We start from the raw sequence: 14520 nt of genomic DNA on the forward strand, positions 1-14520 counted from the left end.
AAAGCAGCTTTTCTTTCCTCATTTTCTGTTAACATACCTCATATCTTGGGCTGTAGCTTCCAGCACAGAACCCAACCCATCAAGCTAAGCTGTTACACTTCTTCTTTTCCACGGGGCTCACACCCTTCATCATGAAAAACTCCCATGAACAAGAATAGCCAGAGCCAACACCCACATAAAGGATGCCAGCTACTTGCCTCAGCAACGCAGCTATGATGGTCTCATACTCTCTAACTGGACATGTTAGAGGCTGTGGGATCTGTGGTGTTTTGGCTCCTGTATAAAAGGCAGTATTTCTAGACACATTATATCATCAGGAGATTCCTATCTCAACATCACATTATTGTAATGTACTTGGCTATTAGAGCCTTTACTGTTATAATGAATAGGACACCATTAATCTAAGCTATAAAGAGAAATTATCATAAACACCATAACCTCTACTAGTAATATTGGTATAGAGCTTTCCTTCAGATTTTTTTAAAAAATTTGTACACAATTTTCACACATGTTCAACTATTTTATCTATACAAGGCCCTTAGAAAGGAGGAACAGAAAATATCATTACTCAACTGTTAACTTTTATAGGTTAACAAATGAAGTGGCAGAGAAATTGAGAAAATGACCCAATCTCAGTTGATCAGCAGTAGTGTGAAAAGATCCCAGACCATGCTGCGAATGCTTTCCTGCCTTTGTCTGTGACGTGTGCAAGTTGAGAGACCACTGTACACCTTTGTCATACTTCTCAGGAAATACTTTTGCCCTGTTTTCCACTGTGGCTGGGAGAAATCCACAGGCAGGACAGCTTCAATCCAAGAGCCATGGGTTAAATAATATCTGGGCCCTGAAACTCTGGGGGCACAGGAGCAGAATGGAGGCCAGCCCTCCCATGATGACCACTGCCCCTGTCTCTCCTCCTGTCTGGGAGAATTCAAGAAGCCTGGCATGGAGGTAATTTAACAGCCTGCTGTGTTCTCACACAATGGCCCGTAAACAATGATTGGCCAATTTCATTCTAATCTTCACAATTTTGCTCTAATTAAAATCAAGCTGCAGCTTTCAAACAGTTTAATTAAGTCTGATTGGGAGAGATGGGGAGGGGAGACTCAAGCTTAAAGGAGAGGAAGAGACCAATGTTTAGGGAATCTCACACTGCCATGTTGGGGCTCCACAGCTTGGAGAGGGCACTGAGGGTTATATAGAATTAACATGAAATGCAAACAGACAGGTTGGAATGGAGGACCAGTGGATCTGAAAGAGTAGAAGGAAATGAAAAGGGAGCTAAGGTCTGTGTTTTTCCAAGTACAGAAACCCAGCTCTGCTCTGACCTCTCAACCCACTCCCCACAGCTCCTCCATTCAATTGTGGAAAATGGCTCTGGTCACCGCTCTACCTCCCGTGTCCTTGTCTTTGCTCAGCAAGCAGATAGCTTGTGCTATGCTTGTCTCCAGCAAATGTCCACGGGCCACCCATTATCTACTCAACTCTAAGAGAATTCCCCCAGACTGACAGTTCCTTCCATTATTCTACAAGATTATTCCTTTTGCAATGAGATAGCCCTTCTGTTATTTGGGTGCATTTACTTTTTATATGGGCCACTCTTCTTTGGACTAAATATTTTTAGTTCCTTTAGTACAGTTTCCAGATTCCCTAGGCCCTTTATGTTCAACCTCATCTGCTTGAAATCTAGCTAGTGTATATATTTATTTTTTAAATGGCAATCCAAGTTAAACACAATCCAGTGGGTGTGCTCTGAGAGTACAGTAGGATACAATATCTGGATATGTACATCATTACCATCATCATCATAACTATCATCACAGTGCCTCTTTCCTGAGCCCCTGTGTTGCCAGGCTTGAGACTGGATGCTTTACATATTTTTTTAATCATCACCACAGTCTTCCAAATACAGTGTATTATATTGACTCCTCGTTCTTATCTGCATTAGAATGTCCCTAGACATGTGACTTTGCAGTATCACTCACTCATATAGAGGGAGCTCATTTACCTCCACCATTGATATTGGACTTGGCTATGCGACTTTGATTTGGACAACAGAATATGGACAGAAGTGACAGTGTGCCAGTTCTGGGCCAAGATCTCAAAAGTCATTGCATGATTCCACTCTCTCTTGCATCTCTGCACTCACCATTAGAGTTGCATTCCCTAGTGCTGCTCTTTCAGCCTGTGCCCCAGGAAAAACATCACTGGAGTAAAGACTTCATGAACCCCCTTGCAGGCCTGCATTGGGAAGCATAGCTAACCAAGCCAACCTACAGATGCATGAGAATGAGTGATTCTTGTTTTTAGCTACTGAGTTTTGGGGTTGTTTTCATATGCATAGTCATACCAGTAGTTAACTGATACACCCCACATGCTTTAGCCCTATATAGCTAAGCTGGCTGAGACTCAGATAATTTAAGTATTTTAGTCAAGGACACTTAGTTAAGCAACAGATGGAGAAAGTTGATGATCTTTCTCCTATACATATTTCCTTTATTAATGCACTTGCGTATTGTATTCTTTACACTTATTTATGCATTCATTGGTTGATTCTTCTATGTGCCCTGACCAGGATTGAACCCACAACCTTGGCGTGTTAGGATGATGCTCTAATCAACTGAGCTACCTGGCCAGGGTCATTGTATTCATATTTTAAAAGAGAAAAGTATTCTTGACTAACAGAGTAATGTTATGATCAACCAAACCTTACTTTTTTTTTCAGCCCCAGATTTCTTCTTTTTCACAGCTAAGTCAGATTTCCTATATATTTGTGAAGTTGACATTTTGAACTTAAATTTAGGGCTTTGCATTTTACCCTTTTCTTGCATTCTGCCCCTTGTGACATAGACTAGAAAGTTGTTCTCTAAACTGTTTCTACTTCCCTCCTAACTCACGGACACCCCCCTGCCCCAGCTTCCTCTGTATTAAGTATGGCAATGTGACTGAACACAGGCCTAGCCCCTAAGATCTGCCTTGACGTGCTTCATGCTCTCTCTCTTTTCTTGTCCACCGGGACCCAGAGGAGGATCTGAGGTCCCAGAGTGATTAGATAGAACACACCTTGGACCTGAATGATTTCATGAAGCAATCTACTTTTAACCCTTCCATAAATTGTACTGGAAGTGACATGAACAATAAAAAAAACACAACTTTTATTAAGTCACTGAGATTTGGGGACTGCTTGTACCTGCTTTAGCCTACTACGACTAATACTACCTTAAGTCAATCTCATATTCCAGCCTGGCAAAATGATCTTTACTCTTGATTTTATTGCATGTCTAGATTAGGGTCCCTTTCAGTTACCTGACTTTTATTGTCTATGAGGTCAAACATCCATGCCCCACTTCTCCACAGCTCAACAACATGCCCATTGGGGCCTCTCATTTTATCTGGGTGGGAAATGGTGTTGGTCTCGAGGCCTCGACTTTGATGCTGTGGGATCATGGTGTGTGAGTCATCTCTGCAGGGAAAGCATCTGTCACTGTTCAGGATTTTTTTTGAACTCTTGATAACTATAAAATCAGTGGATAGATTAACTCAGACTACAGTTAGGGAGAGAAGTGTGGGGATGTGGACGAGGAAGGAGTCGAGCAGCATCGCGCCTGGCCGCACGAGGGAGCAACGGCAAAGGAGACAGATACAAATCATGTAATAGGATACATGGCAGGGGCCGCGTGGCTATGATTCTACCACAGAAACTGAGTCTAGCTGCACAAAATCAAACCAAGTGAGAGGTGGAGGCAATTCTTTCGGAAGCTGAGGAAAAAGTTAGGATTTTTTTCACCTACATTTAACTTGCATGGAAAACCTGTGTTCTTTCACCACAAGCCTAGCACTTATTTCCAATTTTTCATGAAGCATTGATGCTGTGGTTCCAAAGGAGAGTCACCACTCTTCTGAGGTGGCCTGTGACCTAGCAGCACCCTCACAAGCCTTGGAGAACTGCAAAGAATGCAAGGAGTTAAAAAGTCTGTGGAAAGGACAATGCCTGGCCTGAACAACTCCAGAATGGTGACAAGATTCTTGAGCAAGCAAGCTCCTAGGAGCCAGAATTGGTTCAACAGATCTTATGTCAAAATAAATGTATTATATTTCCTTTATGAAGAAAGATGAAAAGAGGGAGAACAGCTTGAGGGAGAGGATGTGAAAGAGGGGAAGAGAGAAAAGAACTTCTGGAGGGAAGTTGTAGCGTGCTGACAAGTCTAGGAATCGGGGAGAATAATAACCATCTTCAGGTCTCTAGAGACGTGTTGTGAAGAGGAGGCACTTCAACTTGTCCCACAGAAATAAGAGGAAGCAGAGTCGGGATCCATAAGTGGAATTATGGGAAGAAAGACTGTGACTCAATATCAGAAAGATCGTTATAGTGGGCTGTCGAATGGAAATTGGCTTCATGAACACGCAGAAATGGAACTGCTCAAGCCCAGACTGTTCACTGCTTTCTTGGGCATTTGTAGAGCAGTTGTCTGCATTGGGTAGGAAATAGCTGACTTTAGGTTCAAGTATCAGGCATCCCTTGGTTCTATTCTGTCCCCGTCACCCATGTTGTTGGGCTTCCTTGCACACCTACGCACTGTCTTTGCAGCTTTGGCTTCCTGACCTAGGCCAACCCCTAAAGCTGTGGCTCCCAGATTTAGTCTCCCAGCCTTCAGGCACCCAAATGGACACCACCCTCCTTGGTGGTCACAGAAGACAAAAGAATGTGTTATCAGCTTCTAGAGTTACACTTCTATCGAGTCTCATTTGGGCATGAGTTTCTAGCTGAATGTTTGACTTGCACACACCCACCTTTTTCTCCACACTGTCTTTAGCAAGCTCACCATTTAGAACACCCACAGAACTAGCTGAGCAAGAGGCTGGCTTACCACACTGAAGTTTACCGCTGTTACTAGTAAACCAACAACATAGCTTATGTCGAGGGATCATTAGGTGGTTTCATGCCTCTGGGCATCCGGGGGAACTCACTCCCCAGAGCCTTTCTTCCTGTCCCTCCTCCGTCACTAGCATGTCCCCAGGTAAGGCTCAGACTCTCTGGGCACGCAAGGAACATGAGAATCCTCCCAGCACTGGGGCTGGTAATGAAGGCTTGGAGCAGTGCTGGTTCTGGAGACCTCATTTCTCTCCCACGAGGGCTCCTACCTGGACAGTGAAACTTCTTGCTCTGACTCATTGTGGCTTCCAGAGCTTGTTCTTTGCGTGCAGAGGGAGAAAGAAGCACATTTATGGGTTCAGGGGAGAGCCTGGCATGGTGCCAGAATCAGGTGCAGAAGGGAAAACACAGCAAGTAAAGGAAGCTCAGCCAGATCACTGCATCGTCCCCAAATAATAGCCCTACTATGCCTACCCCCACACCTACAAATCCTGAAACTGAATCGGGAGTCCAGACCTGGGTCTTGTTCAGAGCTTTATTGGAATCCACAGTGTGCTGTGCATGCAGGGAGTAAGCAGGGGTGACCCAGAGGACATACCAATCTTGTCACTGTAAGAAACTCCAAATTTACAAACGAAATAAGCAGAGGTTATTTGCAGCACCAAAGATTTTTCTGGCTTTGTGAAAATGTTGCTTCCAAGTAGATATTGGTGTTTATAGATCAGTAGCTATCTGATCCTAAAGTCAGGAGCTAGAAACTGACTTAACACTGAATTTTTATAAGCCAGGCCAAAAAAAAAAGAGAGAGAGAGGCTGCATTTTGGAAATGATATGAAGTGCCCCTCCAGTAGAGGATTCAAGTTACAGAAATTCAGTTTACAATGCCCCCTACAGAAACACACTGGCTGTGCAAAGCCCACAATACAGGCTTTGCTGCGGGTGAGTTGCTTCCTCCCATGGAGGGTTCCCCAGAATACAGGTGCAGATGGAGGAATCTGGTGGAAACAGAACCATAGGAACTTCGTGTGGGTTCCACCACCCTCCAGCTCCTTGAAGCCCACCTTATGCCTTCCAAAGCTCTGCAAGAATACCACCAAGGGGAGCGGAGGGCCAGGGCACAGGTAGTTACAACTGGTTTTCCTCAGAGTGATGGGAATCCAGGCTCAGATTATTTACTTCATTCAATAATAATTTAATGGTCAGGTCCTCTATTTTATGGGTTGAGTGCTGGCTCTTCTTACCAGTCATGTGACATCCCCTAATCTCAGTGTCTTTATCTGTAATGTATGTGTACAAATAGCATCTCCTTTGTATGAGGATAATTATATATCGCTTAATAAAATGTTGGGCATATGTGAGCACCCAATGTATATTAGCTTTTATTATTTATGTTCTTTATGTTTCACAGTAAAAAGAGAGTCATGTGTGCTCTTTCCCTATGTTAAATAGAAACTTTGGCCAGCTTGTTTGTCCTCCTGGAACCATCTATTTTCTTGGCCCCTGTCCTCCTTTTGTCCCACAGGGAAGTGGAGGAGATTGGTGACTCCTGCTGTCTTGTGGTCCACATTTCAATACTGTGTGGAGTCAATGCATTAAGCTCCCAGCTCACAACAGGCTCTTGTCCCTTGGGTACCATGCCCTCCAGTGGACAACCCCACTGAGGCTTCCCCCACCCCCCCTCTCGCTGGTACCTCACTAGCTGGAGCTCCATCGGAGGCCACATGGCCAGCCATGACCTCTCTAGGCTTCATTAGGATTGGGCAAACCAGTCCAATGGAATCCAGGTCCAAACCTTCATCTCCAGCCCAGGCTTCATGGTCATAACTCTGTCCCACGGGCCCTCGGTACCTTGTGAGTACACTCCCGTCTCCAGTTCTAGAGGGGAAGGCAGGTGACAGGCACAGGAACCAGACCCCTCACATCCGGCACTTTTCGGCCACATAGACCCCGGGCCACTTCCAATCACTTGCTCCAGGTTTTTCCGTGAGGGCAGCGCTCCCTGAAGCCTGGGGTGTATCCTGTTCACGCCGTGTCCCCAGCACTTATGGAGTGGCCAGCACACCCAGATGCTCAATAAATGTGCCCAGTAAATAAATGCACCGTGTGCCACTCACTGTTCTGAGCTTTCTGTGGACTGAAATAATTTTCTTGCGGGAGATGTGAGAAGCCCTCAGGTGGGATAAATGTGGCAGGAGCTGAATAAAGAAAAAAAAAATGAGATTCCCTGACCCAGAAAAAGCTCTTCTCTCAAGAAGAAGAAAAAAAAAAAGCAGAAAAAGAAGAGACCACATGACTAGCCAGTGTCCCTGTCTGCCTGCATCTGTGTCCTGACAATTTCTAGATGAAGCTCACCTCACTCCTTTCTAAATGTACATGTCTCTAAGTAACAATTCATTCATGAATAAAATTAATTATTTCTCAAAGCAAAAATTAATCCTCTTTTTCTCTGCCTGGCTGACTCAAGATCTTGCTTTTGAATCTCAACGGCAAATAAACCCAAATCGGCCTTCTCCCCCTGGCCATCCTGCATTCTCTCTTCACTTTCTTGCACATTTTTATTTTTTTCATTTATTCTTTACAGACCATCTTTGCCATCGTATTTTGAGCCAGGGTGAATAACCTGGTTACAGCCCCAAAAGACATGGGAAAATGTGGGGTGAGAGTCATTTTGTCCTGAGGGAACCTGGGACTGGCATCCTGGAAACTCATTCTGACATCGCATTCGAGGGCCAATTCAATCCATCAATCATTGAGCATGTCCTAAATGTCCTCCTCTCTGCAGCAGCACTTGAGATGTGACATTCTGATGTGTTTTCCGGTGTGTGTGCTGTCACTCAAACTGGGCTGCTGAAATCCCAGAAATCACTAACCCTGTTCTCTCTCTCTCTCTCTCTCTCTCTCTCTCTCTCTCTCTCTCTCTCTCTCTCTCTCTCTCTCTCTCTCTCCCCCTCTCCTACTATGTCCAGAATGTTCTGTACAAAAGAAAATGTTCCATAACTGCCCATGGGAGAACTAAGCGAGCACATGCAAGATGTGGTAAGCTTTCTCTGAATTCAAACTTTTCAGCATAAATGATGCTGGATTTTCAGTTGGACAAGTGGGTTTACAGGACCTGAAAGTACTGCTTACCATTTCCTCACCTGGGGAATAGTCACCCACAAGAGGAACAGCCTTAGCTCCTGACTTCTCCAGACATGCAATGACTTTAACTTCATTTCCTCGCCCCTAATGCAGAGAAATGACAGGCCCTGCCAGGTGAGTGTTTTGAAACTGCATTCTGGAAGAAACCAGTGTCTCAGGGAGCCTTTGGGCATTTTGGATGGACGAGTTATGGCGAAAATAACACAAAGCAGGGGAAGGAGGGGCACAGTCATGTGCATCTTGACATCGATATCAGATGTGTGGAACTGGCTGCCCAGTTCCTGAACCACACCTTTGTCCCCATGCCTTGGGGAATACTGTCCACCACACCATCCCCCATGCTGTCTCCCTCATTCACTGGGTTTGCCCTGTATATCACCTTTTATTACAGCCTTCCTTGACCTTCCTTTGCTGAGTGACCTGGAACTTTCTCCAAATGTGCTTATCTGTAAGTTCCATCAGATGAAGAATGGTGTCCTTCTTTCACGGTTTATTATTAGAATTTTCCAAAAGCAGAAGCACAGAGTCGGCCCTCAAAAATACTGAATGAACATTGCTCTTCGTAGACTCTTGAACTGTAGTTGCTTCTTTTGTGCTAGTTCTCCTTTTCCAAGAGAGAACACTTCCCTCTCCCATGTCAGAGATGGGGCAGGACTCTGCTCCCCCTCCAGACGCTCTGGACTGAAATTCCTTGGGTAAAGATTTCATGCCGGATCTACCCTCTAGATGGCATATGATATGTCAGAGGTACTGTACACTTAGTCAGCACAGACCTCTTGGTTAAAGCAAATCTCAACATCTCATCTGTCCCTCTCTCACACCTCTGTGGGCTGAGGAATAGAGCCTGTGACCAGACCTGTAGGCTCGTCATGGCCGCATTGCCTCTCCTTTTGCCCTCACTTGTTTCCCTCTGTTTGTGCACCATGCCTTTCTCTCCTTCCATCCCAATGCACTCTCTGGTTGTCAAAATATAAACCCAGTGAGAAGTTCAGAGATCAACCAGTTCATTCGGGTGACAGTCATTTTCCAGGAGACCTCCCCTCCTTCCCTGCCTGTTCCACCCCCTGAGAACCGTGGCTTCCCTCCCTCACAGTTCCCTGTAGCTGTGTGGTAGCAGCTTTTTGTCTGTCCCGGTAGCCATAACGAATGCCTGAGAATCACTGGAATTTACCTAGGCAGGCTGAGGTTGCCTTTGGTTGTCGTCTGTTTACATGGACTGTGATCTCTTAATTAGAGATGGTGCCTCTCCCAGGGTTTGCTGTTTATCCAAATCGGTATTTGTTAGTCCAAGAGAAGTGGTTGGATGATACATCAGCTTAGAGCTGCTCCTGTGATTGCTTCCACAGCTGCTCTCTGCCTCCTGCCTCCTCACCTCTCCGCTCCCAGGAGGCACCCACAGGCTGGTTCTAGGCCCTCCAGCCTTTTCTGTTTTTAAATTTTTCTCCCAGCTGCTGCATCTATTCTTATGAGTTCATGTGCCTTGGCACTAATAACTCCTAAATTTAACCTTCCTTGATTATGATTCTGTTTCATCTGTAACATCTTCTGTCACTATTCTCACTACCTCCAGGGCATTGTGGGAGATGCTGCCTTCCCTTGAAGCCTTCTGTCCATCCACCCTGGTTGTTCCTGCTCTCCTCTTGGTCTCCGGAGCACGTAGTGTAACCAAACACAGGGCCTCTCAAGCTTTAATGTCATGCTCTTGTGAAAATGCAGGTCCTGATTCCGCAGGTCTGGGAGGAGCCTGAGGTCCTGTGTTTTTTATGAGCTGCGGGTAAGGCCAAGGCTGCTGGGGTCACAGACCACACTTGGAGCAGTGTGGGTCAAATACTTGCTCTTTCTCTTTTCTCACTTCCTGCATACATGAGCTATTACCATATCTTATTTTTCATCCCGATGAACTGCAAACAGGTTTTCTTTTCTAAGGGTTATTGTGCTGGTGCCTGCTGATAACTTCTTTGGCCTTAACTGCCCTTGTTCATCACATATGATTCTGTGTCTGCTTGCCCCATTGGATGTTTCCAGATGCACCTGCTAAAACACATTCCTGCCTGAACACTGCCTACCTTTGGGTACCACTCCCCCCTCTTGACTTTCAGCTTTGTTCTATTTCGGTTCTCAAAATTTATAAACTTGGCCCAGAATATGATCAGAATGTAATGTCCTTTTTTTTTTTTAATCAATGAAGATATCTGTTTAATATATTTTTTGTTTATCTTCCTCCCAAAACACTTCTACTGTATCTCCAAATCCTTCCTTTCTAAAAAAATAAAAATAAAAATAAATGAGGCAGCTAGAAATGGAGATAATATTGACAAAGGTCAATAATTTGGAATTACACCAGCCTTGCTTCCCCCCCCCCCCAACCACCCTATTATACTCATGGTTCTGTATGGTTTTTAACTTTTTCTCCTAATTTTAATTTATTCTTTCCGAGTTTTAAGTGTTTCATCATAGTGGCTTGGATTTTTTCCAATCCCATGATTATCTCTCTATTAAAGCCTTAATACAAAAAGAAATAAAAAAAAACAGACTGCTCATTACTTTGATTTGTAGCAAAGAGAGAATGGAACATTATCGCTAGAGTGTTTCGAGAAACCATATTTACATTTGCATCAGCTCAATTTAGGTGCCTGATTAGGTTGCGTGTTATGATGAAGATGCACTTACCAGTCAGAGGGAAGTGGCCTGGTCTAGATAATGAGCAGAAGACTTCAAGTCAGGAGCCCTGAATGCTATTTCTGGCTGTGACTCTCTACCTCTCTGACCTTGAACAAATAAGTCCGTCTCATTGCCTTGGTCCTAATAGCTTCCTATGCCTTATAGGGCTGCTATGAGAAGTGGATCACCTAAGTGTTTATTATGGAGTAGGAGCTATGGAGTGAAGCAAGGGAGGGGGGTTGGGGCTCACAAATGGAATTGGAGATGGGACCTCTGCTCTGATGGCTCCACTAGCCTGCTAAGAGACAGTGTCTGAGAAGTGGGCTGACTGCTCAGATGTTGGTCTGACAGGGCTTGAGGACATGATGAGAGGTTAGTTAGTGAAACTTAAAAGCTTGCCAAAATATTGGGTGAGATGATCAAACCATCCTGTTACTTAGGAAGCCTTAACAAGAGTACATACTGTCTTTCTTCTCATAACGGTGCCTTCCTGAGGTGTCCATGTCACACCTGTGACCAGGACTGGCAGTGACCGGCTTCTGTAGGACATCCTAAGGAAGGCCTGCTCAGCTGGCGATCCCTGACTTTAGGGGAAAGATCTTCCCCTGTGGTGACTCTAAAACATGCTTGAAACAAGCTAGTTCCCTCTGTTAAGCCTGCAGGACCAGGAAGAGTGTGCCCAGAGAAGATTCATGCATTCTTTGGTTGAGTTCCTCTCCCAGCAGAGAGGTAGATGGAAGGGTGAAGGTTAATATGGTTTTAAAAAATAAAGAAAAATAACAATATTTTCTTTCTTTCTGTTGGATACTTAGACCTCAGCAGACATCACAAAGGCAGCACCTGTGGCTCTCATCTTGTTACCATCTTGTATTGGCTACTATTTGCTGAGAACAACCTAATAATGATAGGTTGTATTGATTAAACACTGTTCTAAGTGCTTTACATCAACCAACACATTTAATTTTCACATTAATTTATTAGTGTTTCACATTAATTTATCAGGGCTATTTCTATCCTGATTTTACAAAGAAGGAAATTGGGGAGTAAAGATATTAAATAATTTGCTGAGCATTACACAGCTAGGAAGCCACAGCTGCAGGCTTAGAAAACAGGTCTGCTAGCTCCAGAACCTTCCCTCAGAAAGGTGAAAACAAACTTGAAATGGAGAGAGCAACAAACTCTGGGGCCTGTGGTTAGAAAGGTCAGAGCTATTCTAGAGCAACAAGTCATCTCCTGAAAGTGAGAGCACAGGCTGATATCCCAACAAGAATGCGTGGGATCCAGAGACTAACATGAGAACCTTGCTGTGGGCTAGTTCTGACCTGTTCACACAACTGCAAGGGGGTCTTTTTCCTGATGCGAGAGAGCTTCCTAGGATTCAGCACCAAGCATCCCACCTGTTGGAAAGCCTTATTCTTTGCCATTACAGTTCATCTTCTTTCTTCTATGGAAAGCACATGAGGATACCATTTGTTTTCTATGGACCAAAAGCTTTCTTAGAGAATTGAATGAATTCTGTTTGAGACTGAATATTGCACCATAATACATTTCTGATACTCTCTGTAAGCTTATTCTCCCTCTACCGTTCTGGATAAAGTGCCCTTCTGGTCATGTGGGTGACCCTCCATGTGTAGTTTAACAATTTCTTGTGACCCTCTTTTGTCAGAGGAAGCAAGGTCATGAATTTGCCAAAGGGAGTTGCCACTAGAGACCAAAGGAGAAGGAAGATAAGAGGGAATTCCCACAGGAACAGGGAGGTGGATCACAATACAGACCCTACAACAAGTCTCCCTGGAGCCACCATTTTGCTTGATAACTAAAGGCAAAACTCCCAGAATGCTCCTGGAGCAGCTGTGTGTGACCATTCTTTGGTCCCCCACCAAAAAAGGGTCACAAATCAGAATGCTGCATGTCTGTCAGAATGAATGCTTACTGCCTCCCCAAGTAAAGGTTCATGTGCAAGAACTGACCCCTGAGAAGCAGAATGGCGCCGTGTAAGAGCTTGTCACATTAAATGATCAGAAAGCCATTACCGACTGATAGAACGGTTGATAGTGCAGAAATGATTACACACTCTCCTCCCCATCAGCCAGCTCAGAGCTGCCACCAGGCCCTCCATGGCTTCCAGGCTGGGGCTGGGACTTGATGAGAAGAAATCTCTATCGAAGAAGGAAACTGATGGTTGAATCCCTCCGGTTCTTACAGCGCTTGAAGTGGATGGTGGTGGTAGGATTCTCAGCCTATTTCAATTCCAATGTACTTTTAAAAAATATATTTGTGGGATAACAGTGCTTCTAAAAGATTTGGGGTAAACTGAAACATCTAAGGTAAATTAAATCTCTTTCGTGGACTGGAGGAATTTGCTGCTTAAACACTCTCTCTCTCTCTCTCTCTCTCTCTCTCTCTCTCTCTCTCTCTCTCTCTCTCTCTCTCTCTCTGGAGCAGGATTTTGTTTCTATGTAACTCTCCAACCCCTTCACTCTCCAGGCCCTTCGTCTGCACGTGCCTATGAGAATCACATGCCAGGAGATAGGCCTCTAAAATGTATGCTCTTACCAGTTGGGAATCTTCCAGTGCTGAATACCTTAAAACCTTGTGTCTGAGACACCATACTGACCCAAACAAACACCATGGTTATTGCAGACATTAAAAAAACAAAATAACAACAACAACAAAAACCCAACCTCTTAGAAATAGAACAATGCCTAAATATATTTCAAGAACTCAGATTCTGGAGTCTGACCATTTGGGAACTAAAGCTGGCTCACCATTTACTAGCTGTGTGTCCTTTGGTAAGTCCCCTAACTTCTCTGGACCTCCATTTCCTTATTTGTAAAAAGGGAGAAGAATTGTTCTTCCGGCATAGAGTTGCTGGAAGGATTAAATGAGTTAATGTACTGCCCTGGCCAGGTGGCTCAGTTAGTTGGAGCATCACCCACCCCATGCACCAAAAGGTTGCGGGTTCCAACTCCGGTTGGGGCATGTTTGGAGGCAGCTGGTTGACGTTTCTCTCTCTCTCCCTCACCCTCTTCCTCTCCCCGCCTCAAATCAATACAAGTAAAATAAATGAGTTAATGTACATAACAAAGTGCTAGATCTAGCAAGAGGTCCAGCCCTAGAGTATGTTCATATGACTGGACACATGTTAACCATGTGTCACATGGTTAACAACAACCTCCAGGTGCTGGAAGGATAGGCGTTTTTCTGGTTTTGTTTCTCCTTGTGCTTTTAAGATACTTTCATATTTTTGCATTGGGAACTAATTTGTAATTGGAAAATAAATGTCTTTGATAAGAGAAAAAAGTTCAGCCAAGCTCCCAGGATTGTTTGAAGACTAGGGGCATGGTGAGGGGGAAAGGGAGTAGGCGAGAGGGCAAATGGGCAGAGGAATGAAGGAGACATGGGAACTCAGGGATGCACTCCTGGGAGCCCTGACATGAGGATCTTGAGGTGCCTCCTGCTTTACAAGTGCTGGTCCAGCAGTGGGGTTTTTATCCCTGCTTTGTCCCTTGTCACATGGGCCATATGCAGCCGTGGGCAAACTACGGCCCGCGGGCCGGATCCGGCCCGTTTGAAATGAATAAAACTAAAAAAAAAAAAAGACCGTACCCTTTTATGTAATGATGTTTACTTTGAATTTATATTAGTTCACACAAACACTCCATCCATGCTTTTGTTCCGGCCCTCCGGTCCAGTTTAAGAACCCATTGTGGCCCTCGAGTCAAAAAGTTTGCCCACCCCTGGCCATATGGGTCTCATGCTTGACTTTCTGCTCTCTGAGGCTTCTGAGGATGGGCACTGATGGGCCAGGAAGTACAGCCTGGTTCCATAAGCAAGGCCAGCTG

General features: G+C 44.6%; 1 protein-coding gene across 1 annotated transcript in view; it reads right to left on the minus strand.

Annotated features, from left to right (window-relative positions):
• BRINP2 (BMP/retinoic acid inducible neural specific 2) overlaps positions 1–14520 on the minus strand; it is an 88332-nt gene that overhangs the window by 28040 nt on the left and 45772 nt on the right. The gene's annotated exons all lie outside the window — the stretch shown is intronic.

Source organism: Myotis myotis, unplaced genomic scaffold (genome assembly GCF_014108235.1).
Source record: "Myotis myotis isolate mMyoMyo1 unplaced genomic scaffold, mMyoMyo1.p scaffold_m19_p_18, whole genome shotgun sequence".
Lineage (NCBI taxonomy): Eukaryota > Metazoa > Chordata > Mammalia > Chiroptera > Vespertilionidae > Myotis > Myotis myotis.